Source organism: Psammomys obesus, unplaced genomic scaffold (assembly GCF_907164565.1).
Source record: "Psammomys obesus unplaced genomic scaffold, mPsaObe1.curated_primary_1811, whole genome shotgun sequence".
In the NCBI taxonomy this organism is placed as follows: Eukaryota; Metazoa; Chordata; class Mammalia; order Rodentia; family Muridae; genus Psammomys; species Psammomys obesus.
The window spans coordinates 4,171,904-4,196,172 of NW_026593286.1; the positions used below are offsets into that span (position 1 = coordinate 4,171,904).

The window sequence follows — 24,269 nt, forward strand, 5'->3', positions numbered from 1 at the left end:
GGAATATTATGCCTCCTATCTTCCTGCCATTAGCTCAGTGACCTGTCAGTCTGTGGAGCTGGAAGGTGGGAGGGCAGATGAGCTGTAGGGTAAGAAGGAAGATAGTCTCTACAGCTTAGCAAAGACAGCACCTGACCTTGGAAACCATGGCGTGAAGACACTCTGGGAAACTCAGATGAAGGCCAGAGCTCTCTCACAGCAGGCTTCAGCACCCACACCACAGCCTGGCCGGTACGGGGGAAGTGGGGAGCATCTACAGTCCCAAGTCGGTGGACTACACACCCCACATGCAACCGCGCACAATGCACACATGCAGTCTGAGTGGTGCTTACTTACCCAAGAGGGCCTCGAACAAGGCAGACACGCAACCTCCCCACAAAAGAGACAGAAGCAAATAGCAGAGAATGTTAGGACAGTGATGAAGGGAGACATTATTCTGCTTGGGGATGAAATATCAAGGGCAAAAGAAAATGAAACAACCTACAAAGGTCGGCCTTACAAAGCAAGCAAGGCACACTCAGGGACCAGGGAGGGACAGTGGTGGAAACAAAGATGGCCACATCCTCTCCTGCAGGATAATGTGGGAAAGCCTCCATGTCCAGACTCCTCAGAGCCTCAAAGGCCAGCCTAACTGAGGGGCTGGGCATGCCTCCCACTACTAGAAGGTTCTGGAAAGGAGATATGCAGAGACTTTCCAAGCCCATTGTGTGTCCCTTATTAGGCATGAATACAGAAGTTTTACTCAAGGCGGCAGAAAGGCTTTTCTATAGGAAATGAAAGCCATGCTGTAACAGCAAAAACCATGAAAGGCCTCAGCTCAGAGGCGATGCCCGCCCTGTGCAGCCAGTGGGCCCTGGGGTCTTTGAGGAAACCTTTCGCCACCTCACCACTCCTTACTACCTGTGGTGCAGAACAGAGAGAGGGAGGATACAGAGGACAGGAGCTTCATTTCATGTGTTTTTCACATCCCAAATACGATCCTAAGATCAATTCCTCCTGTACCTCAATGGGGGGACAGGCGAGAAAGTTCTAACTTCATTTAGCAGTGGCTGACATAACGAGGGTCAGATACTAACGACCTCCACACCCTCTTCAATATACTTGGTCATTGATGCAACACTTCGCTTCCTTGAACTCAGTTCCCCCTGAACGCTCACATGCGCAGCTGCACGTGCTGAAAAGCTGGCTCAGACGAACAGGCCCAAGGCTGGCTCCAGCATCATCTCTCCCCACAAAGGGCAGAGGCAACTCAGGCAAGGCCCAGGACTGGGGGGGGGGGGGGTTACTGCTGTGACTTCTACAGCTGGCTCACAGCTCCACATCCTTAGTGGTAAAGGCTTCCACCTCTCAAACACACCTGCCTGACTGACTCCTAGGAGGAAGACTGAAAACAAGCAAAGGGCGTTTGCAGAAAAAAAGTCTCCCAGGATTGCTCCCCGGATCAGGAGTTTGCTGCCCACTGCCACTCACTTGAGCACCACTGCAGAAGGCTGGAGAAAGTACCAATACAACCCAGGGATCCTGGACATGGAAGAAAGAGACTAAGACCAAATGCCCTGACAGTTAAGAAGAGGTTCCACTGCTCCCTATGAGACAGCGCCCTATGAGACAGTGCTTCCTTGGGCTCCTCCACTGCTTTGAAGAGGTACTGCTGGTATCCTTGTGCCACAGAGGAAAGAAAACGGGACAGCCTGTCCCTGAGAAGTAATAAAGTAACGGGCAGAGGGCATGTATTAAGAGCAAACTAAATTATTTCCTGATGGATGTGCACATAGATAAACTCCCCATCCCACTAAGCGTCAAACTCTCATCAAAGAAAGTGCACATGACCTTGAAGCTGACATGTCTTCCAGAGAACAAACTAATCAATCTAATGCTGAGCTACCCAAAACCATCAGGTAAGTGAACACAGCAAATTTCCAGACACTGTAGGCAGAACCCATGTTCCTTGAGATGTGAAATATTTAGCCAAAATGAGCCCTCAAAGGGACGGTGACATACCAATGATGGAAATGCCTTGCCAGAGCCCTGGTTTCAACAAGAACCTCTTATTCAGCTCTTCCATGCCTCGGCAATTCAGCAGCAGGAACTCAATTTTCTTCCCTTCCTCACACCCACAATTTGTAAACTGTCTGTCTAAATTTGCAGAGAAGAGCATGGTACCCATTTAGACCATGGCCCCAAACTCCACAAGGCCAGTGAGGCCTGGAATCTGGAGACTGACTGCACTATTCACAGGGAGCCAGAAAACCATCAAGACCACCCTTGCCCCAAGGTGCCACGGCATGCACTGTGACAACACTCGTGGGGGCTGGAGCAGAGGAGGGGGTAAGCCTCCACCTTGTGCTACAGAAACGCTACTTACATCTTTTCCCATCCCTCTCCCAGGACTCACAACCTTCTCAAAGTTCTTTGCAGGAATTACTGGTTCAGTTCAGCACATAAGTCAAAGCCAACAGATCCCTGGCCCACCAACACTCCCGGCCAATGTACTCATCATTGCTCCCCTACCCCCAAAAGGGATGCTTCCAGTACCAAGAGGCAGGTGAGGTGGGATCTAACCCATGAGCCCAGCTAAGGATTGACCCAAGAGGTCAGTACCATACCAACTCCCCTCAGGTGAGAAATCCCAACAATGACTTCCCACTGACCTCCCACAGGTTCCACAGCGTCCCTTTCATTAGAGACTGAGATCTTCACGTCAGAGTAAGATCCACAAATGTCACCCACTTTCTAAATCACCTCCAGACAGTATTAATGAAGCTGAGAGTAATGGTCAGATATGTTTCCCTAAAGCTCTCTACTTCTCTGATCTAAAAAAATTAGTCATTAAGCTTTCTTATGTATTGCCTACTAAAATATGACTGATTTCCTGCCTGCCACAAACATTTAGAGCCCTGTGAAACATACAAGGTACAAAGCCAAGCCTCTTTCATCTGGAGGTGGCTGACTGCAGCCTCCAGTGACTTGGCCACTTCCAGTTTTTCCACAGACAGGCAGTCTGGAATGCTGCCCATCCCTGATGTACCTAACTTCAAAAGGTCATAAGTACTTTCATGGCACATCTGCACCATGCCCAGCCACAGGGAGCCATGGGTTCCAGAAGGAGGGGTTTTGTTGGCTTATCTGATGGCTTTTTGTGGGGTTCTTTGTTGTTGTTGTTGCTGCTGCTGCTGTTTGTTTTTAATTGGCAGTGGTCTTTTCTTCCCCTTTCTAAAGATTGGTAATAATTTATTGATAAATATTTGATTTTTCCCCTTCAGTAAACAATACCATAACTAGTCTGAAGCACGAGTGTAGCATGAAGCCAAGAGAGGCCAAACTTCAGAGGTGCGTAAGTGGGTAAAGAGAGCTTGAGAGCCCAACACTGGGAACCATGGCAGTACAGCAAAGGCCTCGTGTGTGCTGCGTCACATGATATATAAGGGGGAGGAGGGGCATGGGCAACCTTAGTTTTCTTTTCTTGGCTTTTCTGTAATATTTCTAAATTGATTCTTATGTGCATGGGTGTTTTTATTGCAATCTATGCGCCATGTGTGTGCCTGGTGCCTATGGAAGTCAGAAGATGTAAGGTTCCCTGGAACTGGGGTTATAGATGGTTGTGAGTGGCCACGTGGGTGCTAGGAATAGGACCCAGATCCTCTGCAAGAGCAAGTGCTCTTAACCACAGAGCCAACTCATCTGCTCTTTTCCTCTCTTTCAATGCTTAGTTTTGTCAGTTTTCACCTAAAGTATTCAAAAGGTTAAAAACAGGATGAGTCCACCTCTACATGTCCACGTGACTAATATCATGCAGCCATTTTTAAAGAAAACTAGGGATGACTATACTAGAAAACAGGTCAACACTCCCATATGCAGTCACACCACTGCATATGGGACAGTCTCAATCCTCGACAGACAATGCTGCAAAGCAGAGAGAACATGGCAGACAGGCACCTGGGTGACTGCTGTATTCTTTACGAAGGCCCTTTCTCTTCAATTAGTGTGTAACACCCACATCACAATCAAAAGGAAAGAACTCATTTCCCAAAAGTTCTTTGGATGACCAACTCTAGCCTTTCTCCCACATTTGCTTTACGTTTAAATTTCTAAGCATAAGCAAGGTCCTGCCAGCAGTCCTGTCCACTTTTGGAAGAGTTGGGTCCTGCTTACAAGAATGAAGACAATGGAGGACTGACTGCGGGTCTTCCAATCCCCTGTCCCAGTGTGGATGCTTCTTGGACAAGGGCGCCCGAGGAGAAGGCAGCAGGTGGCATTGGCCGCAGGGGCTCAGCTCACCACGGAGTGGCAGATGGGAATGAGAAGCACCGGGCAGGACTGACAGGATGGGCTGGCTACCTGAGCTATGGGACTGAGTCTCAGGTATGACACACAAGTCTGCCTGGCTGGGGAAACTGCAGAAATGAGCTAGACCTTTCCCTGCAGCTGAGTGACCAGCCAGCAGACCTAGGAAACTCCAGAGAAAGCCTTGCCTCCACAGCACAACTGCAGGGCTCACACAGGGAAGACAGAGCCAGAGCATCTCACCCTGGGTGGTGAGAGCAGGCCACGACTTCACACTGGCCTTCTCCTGTGGAGCTAGCTGTGTATGCACAGAACACAGGCGTTTATGTTTGTTGAGTCACTGTAGCTCAGGCTGGCCTCAGCTTACTACTAGTTCTGGCTGTCCTCCAAATCAGCCTCCTACTTCTGGGATTATGGACATAAGCAACCTTGCTGGCTAAACAACTACCTACAATGTCAACACCCAAAAGACAGTGATGAATATCTGTTATCTCACCAATCAGGAGGAGGATCACCATGAGTTAAGACCAGATTGGGCTACATGAAGAATTCAGACTAGCATGGGCTAGCAAGATTGTCTCAAAAAACAAAGCAAAACAAAACAAGAATTAATTCAGAAAGAGTGGTAATTATGAAAATACCCCTTACTTAACTCAGAACTTAAAACATCAGAACTTAGCCTGGATAAGAAACATCTATTCACCTAAAAGATGGGGGAGAAGTTGGTGAAGAAGCTGTATTTGTAGGGCCAGTTTCACAGCAGCCTATGCCCCGAGGTGCAGCCCAGAGAATCTGCAATGACTTGCTCAGGCACCATAGCACTGCACTGGGCAGGGGTGGGGAATACTAGGTTCTCGGAAATGCTAAGCAACTGGTGCTTTCCCCCAAGTCTCTACTCTGAAAAACCGTACAATGAACACAAATTATAGACATTTAAAATAGCAGCGTATTTAAGATAATAGGATGGCTCAGCAGACCGCAGTAATTGAGGACTATTGTTCACGGCATTTTGCCCGCTTATTAGTACCATCTTGATTGAGGTCAATTTCAATGCATAACTGGCCACACCTCCACACAGAGAATCCCTGGATCGCCTGGCTGGCAGCCCCTCCGAATCATCCTCCAATCACACGTCAGCTACCACTTTCCGTTTCCACGAGATTTGCCAATAAAAGGTCCCTCTAGATTTAGGGCTTGACAAGAACAAAGCAGTAACTACACACACACAGTAGCCACAGTGTCACAGATTCACTTCTGATCCAGGTTTGACAGTTTCCATTTCGGAGGAAAAACAAGCCTGAAGACCTCCACCCCAAAGAAGGAGCTATCAAGGATTTCCAAAATCACGCACACGCACACGCACACCCTTTTGTTCCTTTGCTCCACTCATCAATGGAAGAGAGGGTCAAAACTTCTCAACCTAAAGAGTCAACAGGTGCCCCCAACATCAACCATCTGGCTGGCCCTGTCTTTTCTTTGCCATGCCCTCGCTCACATCTTCATCTGCACCTCCCTTGGACATTAATTTAAAAGTCACCTCATATGTTCCTACCGCTTGCAAGGTAAGGGCTTTTTTTTTTATTTCCTTCTTCAAAGATTATTCACAGAAGGCTCATTAAATCTTTGTATGCAGCCCGTTTTCAAGAGGGTTACACTTCTCCAAATGGTTCCTTCAATTCAAAGACAGAAACTGAATTCCGAGACTCCCAAGTTAACAAGAATAAAGAACAAGCAGAGGCTTGAGCCACACCTTGGCCTTCCCTGGGGCAGGAGGGCAGCACAACCGAGGCTCCCCCAAAGCCTCCCCACATCCTCCTTCCAGGAAAGTCTCAGGATGTAGAACAGTCAGCTCGGCCTCTGGCTCAGAACACCAGGAGAACCCAGCCATGCCCAGCTGGCTCTGAACCCAGCCATCAACTTTAACCATCTCACAACCCGCCCGCATTACACACCAGCCCTCTTAGATCAGAGATATTTGCTTACAGTCATAGCAATGTCTTGACTTTCCAAAACAAGCACTGACATAAACACAAATTTATTATTAAACTGTCACCTTCACCACCACCACCACCACCACGACCACGGGAGGGAGGGGGACATAAATGAAAGTAATCAATCTCAATTTTCTTTGCCAAATTTTATGCCTGTCTCATCTACTAACTGTAAGAAATGTAACCCTGACATTTTAGGTGACATTCACGTTCTGCAAACTAAGAGGGAATACATGATAGGTATTTTTAATGAAAAATCCTATTTTGCAATGAAGACATTTTATGTACAAGGTTTCTCCAAAATTTAATAACCCCTTGGCCAGCAATAACCAAGAATCAGGATCGGTGAGACAGCTCAGTGGGCACAGCAGTTGTTATACAAGCATGAGAAGCAGAATTCCAATCCCTGGTACCAAATGCTATGTGGGCGTGACAGCCCACCTGCATCCCAGCCCACAGGGCAGTGGGCAGGTTCGTCTGAACCACGACGGGCCTGATGTTCCCCGGGCTGTTGCTGGATTCAGGATCTGCTGCACACGCCCAAGTTCAGTCAGACTTGTCAAGGGACAGTGGTGCTGTCCACCTGCAATGACTACGCTGACTGCACACAGAGATGAAGCTCCTGCCGCGTGGCTCACACCCTTTAAACCCTCACCTCAGGCTCAGCGCTAACAGCTGTCCCCACTCTCACTGAACAGAGGGAGAATGATGACCCTGGCCAGGGCACACAGTGCTCACTGGATCATTTAATTCCAGGGTAAAGCCAGGCGTGGCAGGACAGTAATGCAGCACCTGAGAAGCTAAGACGGGAGTTCGAGGCCATTCTGGGCTACACAGTGAATTCAAAGGCAGCTGTCTCTAAGTAGACAACCTCCAGCCGAACACTGAACACCAACGTGGGGCCCCTTCTAAGTCCAGTTCTTCATTTCCCCTGAACCCTAACCCTCTCTCGATGGTTGGGACAGAACAAGGCCCAAGCTCTTATCCCCACGAGGGTCACTTGGGCTGGCAAGGAACATGGAGACAGCTCCACCCTGCTGTGGGTGGAGAAGTGCTCAGGGAGCTGCAGTGGGGAACTTCCAGCCACGGATGGTGATCTGTCTTAGGCACTGGGAACAGCCCTGCTGGCAAACTGTCCCGTCCCCAAAACAATGCAGCTATCAAGAGGCTCCAAAGGTGTGAGATGACCAGAGATGCTCGGTGAAGGCATGGTTTCAGGCAGACAACCACCTGCGACTCCACCTGAGGCATGCAGAAGAGAAATCGGGTGCCTCATGGCCACCCTATTACACCCGACTGCCAGTGTCCACCAGGAGCCACAGGCTGAAGCCCTGCGCCCTCGGTGACACCAGTAGGGCTTCAGGAGGTGACCACGTTTACATGAGACCATGGAGGACAGCCCATGGGAGGAACAAGGATCACACTTTCTCTCCCTCTCTCCCTCCCTCTCTCTCTCTCTCTCTCTGCCACATAAAGACACAACAAAGAGGCAAGGCCCAGAAAGGAGACCGCCCCAGAAGCTGCTGTGGCCTGCAGCCTGACCTTTGACACACACACACACACACACACACACACACACACACACACACCCCAAGTCTCCAGAAGGAGAAGCCAGTGACTGTTAAGTCACTGCTATGGCAGTGCAAGCAGATGAATACAGCCACACCATCTCCATGCCAGCCACCAATCCCAAAAGCAAGAACAATCCACCCTTCCCCGCCCCTGCCCTCCAGCCACCCAGGGAAGCAAGACAGTCTGCAGCAGCACTGGAAAAGACGCTGCCTTAAATGCCAGCGACAGGCCTTGCCTGCACCTCCACTCAGCTCCACACAGAAAACAGGAGCAGGCTCAAACACCGCTTCCTCTCCTCCTCTACAGGCTTGTGTCCCCATTCTGCCACTTCCACGCCTGTTCTCTCTCTCTCTCTCTTTCCCTTCCTCCCTCTCTCTCTTCCTCCCCCCACCATCTTCTTTCCAGTCACACCCTCTCCTTGCAGTCAGGAACTTCTAGTTTCCACAGGGTATTCTGGGAATTCTCAGCTTCCTCCTCATCACAGATCACCACTGATGGCAAATCAAAGGAAGTTTCCATCAAAGACCAACCTAGACTTACTTATAAAGCATGGGTGAGGAATTCCTTAAAGGCAAATGTGTGGCCCCCAAAACAGCCCTGCCAAGGGTTATGTGGAGTTGTCCACTCCAGCATGGACAATTCTACATATATGCAAAAATCGGATCCCAAACAGAGTTCACCTTCCAGTCTGTCTAGCAACCACCCCCCAATACCATGCCACCATGTGAAATTAAGGCAGAATCAAATAGCAATGGCTGAGGTGTGCAGGACAGAGTAACCAAGACAGGATGAGAGAGTCCAGTGACCCTCCCCTCTCCACACACCTTTTTCTAGGAGAAAATGACAACAACCACAAGCCCTTAAGCACTCTTAAAGCTGCCACAACTTCTCTGATGAACAAGACAACTGTCAAGCTTGGAGGACAGCATTCTACAACACAGGGGTTCACTGTGCCTCCCACTTCCTCTCTCTCTGCAATCTTAGGGGTCTGGGTGTGCCAGGCACCCTCCTATGCACCCTAAAGCCTGACCTTCCTCACGACAGGCCTTCCTCACTCCCAGCTCACCCTCCTCAGTGTTGCCCTATGGCTCAGTCAGCTTCTGCTTTCTCAGCTGTCTCACCACCATCTACACAACTGTCAAACCACCCCCAGCACCATCCATCCATCCATCCAACCCGTCAGGGTGTCACAGAGCTACATGTGAAGGTAGAACCTGTATTCCAATGGAGACCCCTAAATTTAGGTGGTACCATCCCACAGGCTGACATCCCCAATTGAACAACACCAACAAAGCCAGCTAAACACAGCATTTCCTCACCCTCTGCTTCCTGACTGCAGACATAACATGACCAGCTGGTTTGAGTTCTCCAGCTGCCATGATAGACTGAACCCCATGAGCCAAAATGAGCCCGTTCTTCCTTGAGGTGCTTTTGTCCAGCACTTTCTTACAACAACAAGCAGATTAACGCGTACACACGTATTCACAGGAGCACGAGTACCTCTCTATGTAAACTCACTGCACCCAGAGGGCATGTGATGACGCACCAACAGCCAACCTCAGATGCTGGTACCTCTAAGTCGAGAATGGCGTCTTCACACTGTTATGGGGGCTAAAACAATGATAAAGCAAGCAGCAGACTGTCACACAGCATACAAACTGCCGCCACCGACAGTGGTCTACCAACAAGCGGTCAGTGTGATCGAATAATGAAACCCACAGTTCAAATCCTCGGAAAGCACACACAGGTGATACAGGAGGCAGCAGAAGGACGTGTATAGATTAAACTGTGTACTCCTCCCAAAATGTTACATTGAAGTCTCAATACCAGAAAAGTGATAACCAGAAATGAATGGTGTCATGAGGGTGAGACCCCCTAGCAATCTGACTAACGTTCCTATGAGAGGGATACAGACAGAACACCTGCACACAGGCTTACAGACCACGCATACACAGAGAAGTGACCTCCAGAGCACACAATGAGCATCTGTCACCTGCAACACTGGCCAGCACCTTGCTCTTGAGCATCCACCTACGAGAAGTGCTTTCACACTGGATCTCCCTGGTGTGGTTCCTGCTGTGACCACCGCATGCATGACACAGACACCAAGCTCTCCCAGTGTCGTGAGCATCCCCCACCGGTCAGCCTGCCAGCCTTACTTTGCAGAGCCAGTGCCTCTGCCTGTCTTGTACAGCAGCATCTGCTTACTAACTTGAGAGACGCCTAGTATGAAGGCACTGGCACAGAGAGCCCACACTCTGCTCCCTAGTGTCAGGCAGCTGCCACACTGCCTTCTGAAGATCTAACACCTCCTATGGAAGCGGAGCAAACTCACATCCACACCCACCCACTTGACCAACCGGTGCTTCTAGGGGCACAAGCTAAGAATAGACACCGACTTGGCCCTGCTGCTGCCCCACCCCCACAACCCCAGTGTAAGCAAATGGCCTGGGGCTGCATTAGTTCTCTAGACAATCACTTACACTCATTTCCTTTGGACTCAAGTTAAAAGGTCTGAGATGGGGGTACAGCCACAGTGTTTGTGGTGTTTATTTTCTGTGGCTGGAAGAAGCGGCAGAATGTTCAGGAAACATTCATTCCACAACCACTTACTGCCAGACACGCATGGGCGAGGGATGCCAAGTGCCAGAAGGACGGCAAGACAGCAGACTGTGACCAGAATGTCTGGGAGGGAACATCCGGAGCCCAGCCAAGAGCAGCCACGGGGGTGAGAACACCCACCTCAACAGCACCACAGTCGCAGGGGCCCCATAAGCAGGAGACTGGAAGCAGCCCACACCCACCATGATCCACAGAATGACCCGGCCTGGAAGGACACACTCAGCAGAGAAAAAGTCACTGGTCCCTAGGTTGCCCTTCTTCAAGAGTATCTCGTTTCCACTAGGACTCCAACACCAACATCACCCTTTACCCAGCTCTCTCCGAATGTCACCTCCTAAGGAGCTCCAGATGCTGCAAGCACTGGATTAGTTTACACACCTGTGTCAAAAGTCACCATACATCATCCCACTCTCCCTGTCTTAAAAGCTCTATTAAATACTTACTTATTAAGTACTTACTCCACAACAAGCCAAGAGGCTCACACTGCACTTGGGGAATGTCAAAGGAGCTTGCAGTGACATCTCAGTGCACACAGAGAACATGTGAGGTAGGGGAGCCACCACCAACAGAACTGGCTGCTCTCCAGCCCTAGCCTTTGGAGCACTTTTTAATTTTCTCTGAAGGCCCAGCCTGCTCTTTTCTTCTCTCTGCTGCCATCCTGATGAAGCTGTCAGTCAAATTCTCCTGCTCTACTCTGCCCTGCTCTGTCCCAGCAACCACTGGCAGAATCCAGAGGAACAGTTAATTCTTTTAAACAGTCCGCGGATGAGACAAGCCTATCCCTTTTCCCAGGATCAGTTCATCCCAATGGCTCTTCTGGTGGAAGGCAATCTTTCCACACCCATGTGAACCCTAGGTCATCTTGGCAGTATTCAGAATGGGCTTCTTATACTTCTAGCCATGGACCCAACTAGTCCCCAGCTGGAGGTAAACAAGCTGACATTCTTTCTAACATTCTTATTTATTTATTCATTTATTATATATACAGTGTTCTGCCTGCATGTATGCCTGCAGGCCAGAGGAGGGCACCAGATCTCATTATAGATGGTTGTGAGCCACCATGTGATTGCTGGGAATTGAACTCAGGACCTATGGAAGAGCAGCCAATGCTCTTAACCTCTGAGTCATCTCTCCAGCCCAAAGCTGACATTCTTAAAGCAATGAAGTGTGTGCTGGCAGAAAAGATTTCTTTCTTTTTTTTCTTTTTCTTTTTCTGAGACAGCTTAGCCTCAAATTGGTTATATAGCCAAGGCTGACCTTGAACTCCTAATCTTCCTGCTTCAGCTTTGAAAGTGCTGAGATCACAGATGTGCAGCACCATGTCCAACTTAAGAGGATCTAACCTGGGGTTCTGTGCCTGGTAGGCAAGCACTCCACTTGACCTGAGATTTCCTAAATTTAAGGGCTTTACTTAGTGCCATAAATTCTGATGATCAGTCCCAAAGAAAGAATCCCTCAGTGACAGTCATGGCAACCTTAGCAACCTGAGTACACAGCCTGACCAACTGGTCACTGTGGCAGGGCCCCTTCCCTAGGGAATCTCAGCCTAGTTACCACACAGATACAGGCAAGTCTTCAAGGCCACAGAGGGCACCTCCCCTCCCCCACAGCCAGGCTCCACAGGGCAAGCCCAAGCCCTGTGTGAGCTGCTGACTTTGTCACATGACCCGGTCCCTGAGCACTCTGAGCCCTTGCTGGGGGAATATGTGCAGCCGCCCTTAAAACAAAGTGCACAGTCACATGACTCCCCACAACGGACCATGGCCCAGCCAGCAGGAGCCAGCCACATAGACTCAGGGAAACAGGGATTCAGGGAAGCTGTGACCTCAACTATCAGGCCACCAAGAGGCAGGCCACAGATGATCCAGACCTAAGGTGGAACCCAGGGCAGAAGAGAGCCAGGCAGGAAGCACTGCAGGTGGTGTTCCATGCTCTGTCCTGGAAATTCGTCCACAGGCAGCTGGCAAGACCTGGCTAGAGGGCAGACAGGCCACTGAAGAGGCCCAGGTGTTGGGCTGGGTAATTGCATTTTTTCTTTCTTTATTTGCTTCATGACTTATCCTCAAAAGCCTTCAGGGTGGGGCCAAGAATGCCATTTCATTCTGGGAGCCCTGGTGGGCCTTTTAAAGGCTTGGGCAGAGGAAAGCCTAGCTAGGCTCATGCTTTCAGATCTATTTATGGATTAAGTAGTTGGTCAAACAAGTTGTTCTCCAGGGAGAGACGGGTATGCATGCGTGTGCTGAACACAATGGCACAGGAAGGCGGGGCTTGCAGAGTCACCTGTGCTTGGTCACAAAAACACAAATGCAAGGCTATGAAATATACGCATCAAAGGTAGGAAAATCCAGGCTGGGTAGGGAAGGTACTCAACTGGGTGTGGTGCTATGGACTTATTCCAGTGCTGAAGTGCAGGGCTAGAGACAGCAGGATCCCTGTAACCAGTCTAACCTAACTAGTGAGCGCCTCACCAGTAAGAGACTCTGTCTCAAAGGTGGTAGACAGCCTTCCCGAGGCATGACACCCAAGACACATGTTCACCTGGCACATGTTAACATGCACAGGCCTGTCTCTGTAAGGCTCTATGCATGTGCAAATGGGTACCCACAGAGGCAAACACACAAGAAATCTCCGGGAGTTCCAGTTTCAGGCAGCCATAGGTGCCAGGAATCAAACTCAAGTCACCTGGAAGAGCAACCCTTACCTACTGAACCTTCTCTCCAGTAAGAGTGAAAAGCTGAAAAGCTACAAATCCATGCCACTGTGGAAGAGTTAAATTCAGCCTCCAGACAGCTGAATAGTAGCTGGCATTGGGCCTTTGGGCATCTCACTAGTAAAAAGGATCCAAACACACAGGTATCAGAAGATGGCACATGGGGCCCTCTGCCACATAAACAGGAAGATTACCGGAACCAGCCCTGTGCCAGGCTCAGAACCTCTTCCTACCATGACAACTGGACAGGAAGCTCCGGATCAGCTATTCCCAAAGGGAAGCGTCCAAACCAGCAGTCCCCTATCTAGGCACTGTCTCGAAGCTGCATTCCTGAGCACCGCCCTGACCTCCCTCGTGACCCCTCCAGGAATGAGGAACTGAACAGTGGTCCTTCAATGCCATGGAGCTGTTTCCAGGACCTCTGAGAACACCAAAACCCACTAGGTTCATACCATATCTGTACAGAGTTACATCAGCATGGTGCCTACATGCACACTCCTGCCACCTACAATCACCAAGGCAGGGTCAGTGCTGAGCTGTTCAAGGAATGGGGCAGGACCAGTTCCTCGGAGTACAGATGCAACTTTCAGGAATATTTTCAGGCAGCTGGATCCAGAGACACGGAAGATGCTGATGGACAGGGGGGAGTGGGGGTCGCAGGGTGCATGCAAACACACCACACTCAGGGTGGCCCTCCTGAGCACGCAGTGAGGAGGGGGAAAACAGCCAGTCTTCGTTTCCAAGCTTTATCACATCCATATTACTCCACTATCAAGAAAGAGCCAGGAAGCCGTGTTTGAACTAAGTGTGGGAGAAGCTGCTGGGACTGACATAAAACTCCCTGAGGAATAACCTTGATCAGTCCTAAAAGGACTGCCCTGGCAGAGATGCCACACAGCCAGAGGCCCACACTCCGGATAGGGATGAGGAGTGTGTCTCCCAAAGCACTAACTCTAAAGACCACAACTTTCAGTTGCCTATGTTCATGATTACCTAGAAAGGGAGGCACAGGCAGGCTCCCCAGCTGGTACAAAGGTTGCACACCAATAAAGAACAAAGCAACCACACAGCAGTGACCAGAAGAACCAGGAAGTCCATCCAGCATCTGCTTGGCAGTGGCGCGCAGCAAAGCATGCCCTAGCAGGGAAGGTGAGGCAGGTTGGGAGGAAGTGGGGGTATGTATGAGCGTCCACCCTGAGGTCTGAATAGCCCTTGGCGTTTTTCCATTAAAAAGCAGACTTGACAAAGATCAAAGCAGCTTTCCAGCACTGCTGATGCCGAGCCAGGTCAAGAAGGGCTCAAAGACATGGTCTCCATACTGTCAGTAACTAACCATACACTCCAAACAGAGGCTCACTGGGGGAGGAAGGGGGGCAATGACCGACAGGCAGGCAGGCAGACACAGAGAGACAGAGACAGACAGACAGACACAGAAAAATCAGAAAGGGATATACACACAAAATAAGAAACAGAAAGAGAAACACACAGAGGGAGAAAAAGACAGAACGACAACCAGACCTGGAGAGACAAAAAGGGTCAGACACACACTGAAAAAGTGACAGAGTAGAGAAACAGGCAGAGAGAAAAAACCATACACACAAAGGCAGAAAAAGACTGACAGAAAGACATGGAGACAGAAAGGGACACAACAGAGAAAAAGACAGACAGAGAGGACGGGAGAGAGAAGAGACGGAGAGACAGGCAGACAACATGTTAGCCCCTCCAGGGGCCTCTCCGTGAACAAAAGTCCCCAACTGTGGAAACTGCATGGCCGTTTCTCCCCACCATGTAAGCACCAGAGAAAGGCCCTAGAATGCAAGTTGTCAAAAAGTTACAAGTGAAGGTTTCCAGGGTTTCCAGGAGGCTTACTACTGGCAAGAGAAAACACCAGTGAGCTGGCAAAGCAAAGGTTAAACATCAAAGAACTTTGTTAAAGGCTTAAGGATGTCACAAAAAACAGGGGGGGGGGTAGTTCTAGAAAAGTCAGACTGCACTGGCTTCTGCCCATGGGCCTGGGGTGGGCAGGCAGTCCCTGGTGAGGAACCAGGGATCGCAGGCAGCCTTGGCCAACGCAGAAGGGCTGGGTCGCTCCAGCACACAGGCATACACACCTCTTAGAAAATGTCACCGTCTCTACCTGAAACAGGTGTGTAACCTTCCCTACACAGAACTCTACTGCAGACCAGAGAGAGGGGAGCCCAGCCTCAAACTACTGTAACTCTAGGCTGGCCTGGGCACCAAGATTATTTAGCAACAGCCCTGCTCTCCACCCACAAGTTGCCACTAACAACCTTCCCCTAGGGTTCTGTCAAAGCAAAAATAAATAAATAGAAAAACTACAACTTTACCCATTGCCAGAGAGTTCCACAGAGGACAAGGCTTACACACCCACCACACCCTGCACCCCTAAATGGAGAGAGATCTTAGTCAGCACCTGATTTATACACAGGGAAACTGAACCACCAGGGAAGGGACAGGCATGCTGGCTCCTGTCTGTACTTTCCGACCTCTACGGCAACCTTTTCCCCTCCTGGCCATGCTCGCCCAGCAGTACACTCGTGAGCCGAGAGGCACAGTGGGGTCATTTCTGAGAGCAGGTGCCAACCCTGCTGAGCTTAAACCCCAAGTGGAGCATCAAACACATGGTGAGACTGTGAGAGTCAATATGGGAAAACCGTTTGGCAGTTTTCTTAAAAGTTAAACAGCCATCGACCACACCCCGCAGCCACTGTTCCAGGTATCTACCCCAGAGCAACGGAAGCGCCTGCCTATCCAAAGACTCACGCGTATCTGCTCATGATAACCAAGTCTGTGAAAGACACAAACTGGACACAGTCAAACAATATCCTTACCACCCAGAGGGCAAAGAAAGTGTCAGGTCCAGATACACTTACAGTGTGTCTGGATGATCCTCAAAACAAGCGGAGTGAAAGGAGGAGGCCTCTGCTGCATGAGCCTGTGCCTCTTCAATTCTGCAGAAGACAAAATAACCCAGGCTGATGGAAAGCGAACCCAGGCAAGCGGGCAGTCAGGAGGAAGGGCAAGCCGCACAGGGATGTGAGGAAACACGAAGGGACCACATAGGCCCTGCAGCCTACTGGGGTACCATGGCTATGTAAAACCCCATCATACTGTACCCCTGCAAGGCATAAACCACACACCCCTCGGGTCACAGAACTCGACTGCATGCAGAAAGGGCACTATAGATGTACAGCTGAGCCAGTTACCATCCATACCCTGGGCTCACACACCTTCCGGGTGAGTCCTGCTCCAAGCCGAGGAGGGACACTACAGGTGGGACCCTCCACTCTCAGACCCCAGTGAAAAGGGGTGGGGTAACATGGCCTCATCTGCTCCTCCTTCAGGCACATTGCTTTCACTCTGAGGGTACTGACTTCCATCAATTATACTATAATTGCAGGTCTGGATGACATCTGTTAAAAAGGGACTTCAGTTGGTAATGGTAGTTGGTCTCAACCATGAGGGCCTCAGTTGTGGTCCCAGCAGCCACTGAAAAGAGGCAGGCATGGAGGTATATGCACTTATAAACCAAACCCTGTGGAGACAGAGACAGGCATATCCCCAGGGCTCGCTGGCCGGTGAGAGTCCATACAAGGTGGACAGCTCCTGAGGAAGGTCATCCAAGGATGACCTCTGGCCTCCACCCCGCGCGCACACACACACACACACACACACTGGAGTGCTTGCTGGTGCCTTTATTATTAAGGCTGTGGAGTGTGTGCGCCTTGGGTTTAAAGCTGCTTCTCAGCAGCATGAGCTGCCAGCCAGGTGCGTTTCAAAGGCATGGCATTTGGAAATCCTCCCTCCTGACTGCAGAACCTATAATCGCAAGCAGCCAGCTTGCCATGTGCCTCCTCCTCATGCAACTGAAACCCTCAGTCACAGTTCTCAGCTGCCACCAAGCCTCAGAGAAAGGAGCCGGGCTGCCACCTCCGCCTAACCTCTCAGGAGGGTGGCCCACAAGTCAGAGCTTGTGGGGCTGCGGGAAGTAGCCCTCTGCCCACTCAGGCCAGCCTTCTTCGCTTCTGTTTTCATCTGGCTTCACTACAACATAGCTGTTGTGACTGGTGCTGGGAGTCCTGGGTTCAGATCCTGCCTCGGACACTGCCAAGAACACATGGCGTTTGGGTGCCTGACCTGAAAATGGGGGTTCCACCGCTTCAATCATGGCTAGGTTATAACAAAGAAGATCTTAGCACGGGGTCCAACAGAGAGCCCTCAGCTGGCAGTAGACAAAAGGACGAAATGAGAGGAGAGTAAGTAGTACATGAAGTGTTTAATAGAAATTTCTGGAATCCAGAAGCAGGAGCAGCTGTCAGAGATGCCTGCAGGCAATGGTGTCACTTACAAGGCAAAACCAGCCCCTGCTGCTGAAGCAGACCTGATCCAGGAGCCAACCCTGCCCACCCCAGCAGCTGACCTCTCCCTGGCCCCAGCCCTGCTCCCTGCAAAGCTCACACCCTCTCTTCCTAAGAACTCCTGAAGGATGTAACCCTGAACGGAAGCCCTGGGAAGGTGCAGGGGACAGTGTGCACCTCGTGCTGGGTGACGGCCCACTTCTGCATGGCAAAACAGACGTGGGCCGGCTGCTTTCTGCAGAGCTCTGAAGACCCGGAAGTGACAGCAGAACTCTACACGTGAGCCCCCGGAAAAAGAGCCACGGCCCCTCCAAGCACAGGAGAGAATGCCAGACATCTTAACAGGCACAAGGCTCCCCATCCGTGAACAGACGGCAGTGTTTCCATGAGATTTTGGAGTGGAGGGGGAGTCTGCTGATTTCCCCTGACTTCCCTAGCCCATCTTTCCAGTGCTCTTAAGAACAAGAAGCCAGACTCTGGACTCAGGGACATACAACGTGTCCTGTGGCCCGAGTCCTGGCAGCCTTGCTGTGGGCACACCTCACCAAGAGCATTTCCGTGACATCACAGTCTACAACATCTCAAATAAGCTCAAACACCTAATGAAAACCCCTAGTTTTACATTCAGAATAAATAAAAGATACCTCAGTCTTGTGGCTTAGAGCATATTTAAAAAAAAAAAAAAAATGGAACCCTCGATTGATTCTGAACCTAAGAAGAGTTATATAACAAGAGCCAAGGTAACCGTAACCATGGAAAAAGGATCTTCTAGACAGGTTTCTGGAAAAGTTTGCCAAAATTAGCTTGGAGGGGCATCTTCCTATGGACCCTGAAGGCAGGCGCTGTTTCAGACGTCAACATTTGGTTACAGGACACAGAACGCCCTGTGGCACAAGCCACACCAGTGTTCATCCCAGCAGTGTGAGTTTTGTTGCTTCATCCCATCCTGTCATTCACACTTGCCTCAGATGCAGGGCCAGGATCCAGGATCCATCGGGGAACAAGATAGACACTTGCCTTTGCTCTCACAGAGAGAAAGTGTGCATGTATACACACACACACACACACATACACACACACACACACACACACCGTAAGTTTCCACGCCTGATACAAACCTGGTACATTAGATCTGGTGCAGGCACTAAAGACTATTTCTGGGGTGTCTCAGCCAGCAGACCCTGTGCACACACACTCAGGAGTCCCACTGGGTTCCTGGATGTTCACTCGATGCAAGGCATATGAATCTCTATCAGCCACATGCTACGCACACAACAGGCACATACAATGTGTGTCCTTCTTTTTTGGCTATTTCTCTGCTGAGATCACTCTTCCCCTTGACTATGCTGGCTGTGGAGGCGGTTTTGTGGGTGACACTTGGGGAGATAAGCTACAGCAGTCCAGTGTCTCTCAATTCCAACCACACCGGGTGGATGTGGTCCTGAGTTCAGGAACAAAGGAGTAATGGGTGAGTCACTGCAGAGGCAGGAGGACCCTTAAAACCAAAGCTGGAGCAAGACATGGTGGCTAACACAGGTGATCTCAACACCACTGAGGGAGGTCAAAAGTTCAAAACCAGCCTGAGCAACTCAGCAAGAGCCCGTCTCAAATATTAACTAACAATAACAGTACTTGCTGTGGTGACACCCACCCTCGTGTAAGACTAGCACTTGGGAGGTAGAGGCAGGAGGATTTGCTGCTTAATGTCATCCTCAAACATGCAGGGAGTTTGAGGCCAGCCTGGGTCACATGAGACTGTCTCAAAAAAATAAATAACCTTTCCGATCTGTGGTGGAGCCTCTGCCAAGATGCAGATTTTTGTGAAGACCCTTACAGGGAAGACCATCACGCTCAAGGCTGAACCCTCAGACACTATAGAAAATGTAAAGGCCAAGATCCAGGATAAGGAAGGAATTCCTCCTGATCAGCAGAGACTGATCTCTGCTGGAAAGCAGCTGGAAGATAGCTGTACTTTGTCTGACTACAACATTCAGAAGGAGTCCACCCTTCATCTTGTGTTGAGACTCCGTGGTGGTGCTAAGAAAAGGAGAAGTCTTATACCACTCCCAAGAAGAATAAGCATAAGAGGAAGAAGGTTAAGTTGGCTGTTCTGAAATAATATAAGGTGGATGAAAATGGCAAAATCAGTCGGCTTCGTCGAAAGTGTCCTTCTGATGAATGTGGTGCTGGAGTTTTCATGGCTAGCCCCTTTGACAGACATTACTGTGGCAAGTGTTGTCTGACTTACTGCTTCAACAAACCAGAAGATAAGTAGTTGTGTATGAGTTAATAAAAAGAAGGAACTGAAAAAGGAAGGAAGGAAAGAAGGAAGGAAGGAAGGAAGGAAGGAAGGAAGGAAGGAAGGAAGGAAGGAAGAAAGGAAGGAAGGAAGGAGAGAGAAAATAAATAAAAAGACTCAAGTCCAACCCCACAGGTCTTAGACACACAAACAGAGGCGCAGAGGGTAAGCACTGTCCTCAAGGCCCTCTGGCAACGTGGTGCACTAGAAGCCTTCGGCAGACCTGCAGGCTGGCATTTCTGCCCCCAGCAGGCCAAGCAGAGCCATCAAGGCTTCCATCCTAAAAGCATCACCAGTTTGCTTCTAGAAATCAGACAGCATCACAGGGAGGCCTCTGTGCTCCGCTGCAGAACAACCACTCAGAAAAAAGCAATACTAGGACACCCCCAAGCCACCAAGATTAACACGTGGGGGCCCTCCAAACACACAGACACAGATTCACACACAGAGAAAGAGAAAAAGAATGTGCACATGCGTGCGTGCGTGCGTGCGTGCGTGCCTGTGTCTGTGGGTGTTGTTAGGTCAGGCTGCTGGCTTCCCATGAGCGCATACGTGCGCGCATGTGCAAACTGTGTGTGTGGTTAGTAAGTCAGGCCTGGGGCTTCCCTCTGGGCTCATTTGTGAACTGTATCAGGGCTAACACAATAATAAAAAAAAAAAAACCTGTCCTCCCCAGTATATGTTACACCTGTATTCACAGAAAATTGAGACAGCCTCTCATTCAATCCCCAGTAAATGGGCACCTTGTCTCCACTGTACCTACCCACACATGTGAACCCTCTGAGCTCCAAGCCACAGCTGGATCTGTCTTGACAAACTCTGCTGTGGACAGACAAGAGTCTGCTGGGTTGCCCTCAGGGCAGGGAAACGGGGACACAGTGTGGTGGCGTGGAAAGCTCACCAGCAGCCATTCGGCTCCTCTGCATGCTTCAGGTTTTCATCCTAAAATGCTGAAGGCAAGACTCCCCTGGGATGTGCTGAGTTAGCAACCAAATCACCTGGTCAGAACCCACTTGGTCACACAAACCTCAAGCCATTTTTGAGTGGGCTATCCTCTCTACTTGACAGACGTGGTGGGTGCTGAGAAAGGTGCCCACAGGAGGGCCGCATCACTCAGGGGAACCAGGCACTGTAACCACTCCCTCAACACCAAACGCAAGCCAGTGCCACTGGCCACAGGTGGATGGGCGCCCCAGCTTCCGACAGAACCAAGGCTTTGTAGCTCTCACTTGGCTTTCTCTAGTAGGGCCACGTGCAACCCAAAAATCTTAGGCTTGCCGAGCACAAGAATGGATGTCAGGTTCTGGAAAAGCAGCCCCAGCTATGAATGCGGCCATGACAGCTTTCTGAGCATCAGGCTGAGGAGGAGGGCTCAGTGTCTATCAATGCCCTGAGGCCCATCACGCCGAGCTTTCCAACCATCTGGCGGCCTCAGCAGTGCCCACCCTCGGCTCACTCACAGCAGGCCAGCAGCAAGCTCTGTACCTCCAGGCTGGGATTCCAGGGATTAAAGTCTTTATGTGACCAAATGTACACACCTGGCGTTGATAGACAGATGCATCAAGCGGGCACCCTGCGGCACATACTACGTGCATTTCCCCTACGTCTGCCTGGTCAGGACACTTAGGGGACTATTACAAGCCGGGGACCCTGTAGACGCTCCGTCAGCTGGCACACACCTGGGCCAATTCAGCCCACAGAGATAGGCCACAGCAATCACATGCACAAGAGACTGCTGTATGTCTCAAAAACACCTGTATAATAATCTAGAGCCAGCAAGAGGCTGCAATACTTTCCCTGCCCCTCCAGACCTCCAAAGCCCATCCCTGCAGACAGAGGCAAATCCCACAGAACCACCAGGTGACTAACACCTCCCTTCCGCCCAAACCTCACAGCCCCTGATCCCATACTGCCAGAGTAAAACCTCAGCCTCCTCACCACCTCCTCCTGTACCCCAAGGCTCACAGGCACTATTAGGCTGCCCTTCTGCCACATCTTTTAGAATTTTCCCACCCATGCCAAACCTGTGCCTGGTCCCCTGCCCCCAACCCACCTCCCTTACAAATCCCAGGAACAACTGTTCACACCCGTTACCTACACCCTGAGCAGGGTCCACAGCCCCACCATCCCTGCCCTGCACAGCGGTCCTAGTCCGCTCCTGCCATGCCGGCGGCGTAGACCTAGACAGGCCTCTCATACCCGCCTGCTTCCAAGCTTCTGAGGACCAAACCTCCTGACCTCCAACCCACAGAAAAAAAAAAAAAAAAAAATCAATGCCCTGCTCCCCTGCCAGCCCACCAACCCACCAGCCAGCCCTGCCTGCTGCAAGGACTAGATAAAACCTCTCTATTGCTCCCACATTAACTTTCTTCCCATCCCAAACAAAGTGAGGATAGGCGAGGCCCTCCCACCACCAGCCCTCAAAATAAATATTTGTCTTTGCAAAGCCACTGGAGAAATTCACACAGCCCTGATCCATGTCCTTCCTGGTTGGCCCAGCACAGTAAGGGCTGTACAGAGGGGGAGGGGCCGCTCCTGGGACAGAGCAGCAAGAACAAAGAAAACAACCCCCTGAGAATCCAGTTGGCAACACTTGGCTTTTCTTTCTTCCTTTGTGTCTTAGCTCTAAATTGTACAAACAACAGCAACTGAACAGTGTTAATATGTTGTCATTAGGACCACAGACAGCTGGGGCCAAGCTCCACAGCCAGTTGCCTTTGAAATACCAAGGAGAGCACAGTACTCAACCCCAGGGCAGGGTGCAGAGGGTGAGGGGGCACCACTTGACCGCATGCCCCAACGGCTCAAGGTCCACCCCAGGCCAGGCAGAGCCCGTGGGGGCCGAACTCCAGTCTCAGCCCAAGGACAGGGCTGCTCACTGCAGGGCCGCACACACAGCTACAAACAGTGTGTTATCTGGGCAGTCCTAGAACTGAAAAACGTGATGCGCAAGCCAGGGGCAGAAGAGATCTTTAACCCCGAAGGTGAAGCGGATGAGCTCTGCACAGAGGCATCAACCAGCCCACCATGCTGAGCGCGCTCACGTGAACCCACGGTTGTCCTGCCTGCTGTGTGCAGAGTGGAGGAGAAAACCGGAGGACCCAGCTTCCCTTCCAGCCCGCACCCAACAGAAATGAGGACACAAGTGGGCAAAAGACTCATCTACACACATGCCCTGCAGAGACAGCTGTAAGAGCCAAGACCAGGCGCAGCCGCGTGCCCGTCAGTGGAACAAGGAGCCCACGGCACAGCTGAGCCTTGTCCCTGCCACCCATGCCTGGTCTACTTTAGTTAGTATGCAAAACCTTCCTTCCTGTAACGTGGGTGTCCTTGTTATATGTCAAAACAAGAGGCTCCTGGAAGTGATGGAGTCTGTGTCCTGTCAATCCCACCATTCCCGAGCCCCTGGAAATGATGAGGCCACTGACTTTTCAGACCAGACACAGCAAGAGCAGCCAGGGTGCTGCCTTGCAGTAGCCCAGGACCTCTGGTCAGTGCCAACGGTAGGCAAGCAAGCTTCTAGGAGCCACACAACTCACACAGCAGGGCTTTAAAGCAACACGGGCATAATAGTTAATACTGGCCACGACCGAGGACATGAAGCTGCAGGCATGTGTACGAGGGAGTTTCTAGATCGGGGTAACTAAGATGAGAAGACACATGGTAAACGTAGGCGGCGCCATCCCATAGGACGGGATCCTAGGCTAAGTCAAAAGCAGAGCGTGAGCTGAGCCCCAGCATCCACCTCTCTCTGCTTCCTGATTGTGGTGCAATGTGACACCTGCCCGGTGCCCTGTCTCCATGGTGACGATGCTCTCCCTGCAATGGACTTCACAGTAAATGTGTTCTTCCCTAAGCTGCTCTTGTCAGGTATCCTGTCCCTGTAATCACAACTGTAACCAACACAGGTCCGCACTCCTGACAGCGAGGATGCCTACATTCAGTAAAACTAAAATGCCTGCACCAAAACTAAACATTCCCAATGACCACTTCCCTTTTCCACTGTGATCTGAGACCATGATGGCAAGAGGTTTGGTGAGGCCTGCCTGTCCTAAGCTGTTCTCAGCATCCTCCAATTTGCTGGAGCCCCACCAAATGTCGGCATGACTGGAGAGAAACGGCTGTGAACACAGTAAGTATTTGGAATCTTTCTCCCAGAAGCTAAGTGTCTCCCACCCTTAAAGAGCTCCTACCCATGATGCTAATGACAGGCAGCCACCATGAGCAGCTTTAAGGATGAGACAGTTGCTTGTGTAGAAACACTGAACAAACACTCCAACACTGCAGCCCGAAAAAGACAATCCCTACCAAACAGCGGGAGAAGTGTGAAATGTGCAAATGAGCCTGCTTAAACAAAAACCCAAGCTGCTCCCAGAGCATGCGGGTGGCCACCTGTTCAGGGCTGGTGGAGT

General features: G+C 50.6%; 1 protein-coding gene and 1 pseudogene across 3 annotated transcripts in view; one reads left to right on the forward strand and one right to left on the reverse strand.

Moving 5' to 3' along the window:
- The window catches only part of Agap1 (ArfGAP with GTPase domain, ankyrin repeat and PH domain 1), a 431,455-nt gene that overhangs the window by 397,265 nt on the left and 9,921 nt on the right, over nt 1-24,269 (reverse strand). The window lies entirely within an intron of this gene.
- Nucleotides 19,367-19,856, forward strand: LOC129683958 (ubiquitin-40S ribosomal protein S27a-like; annotated as a pseudogene).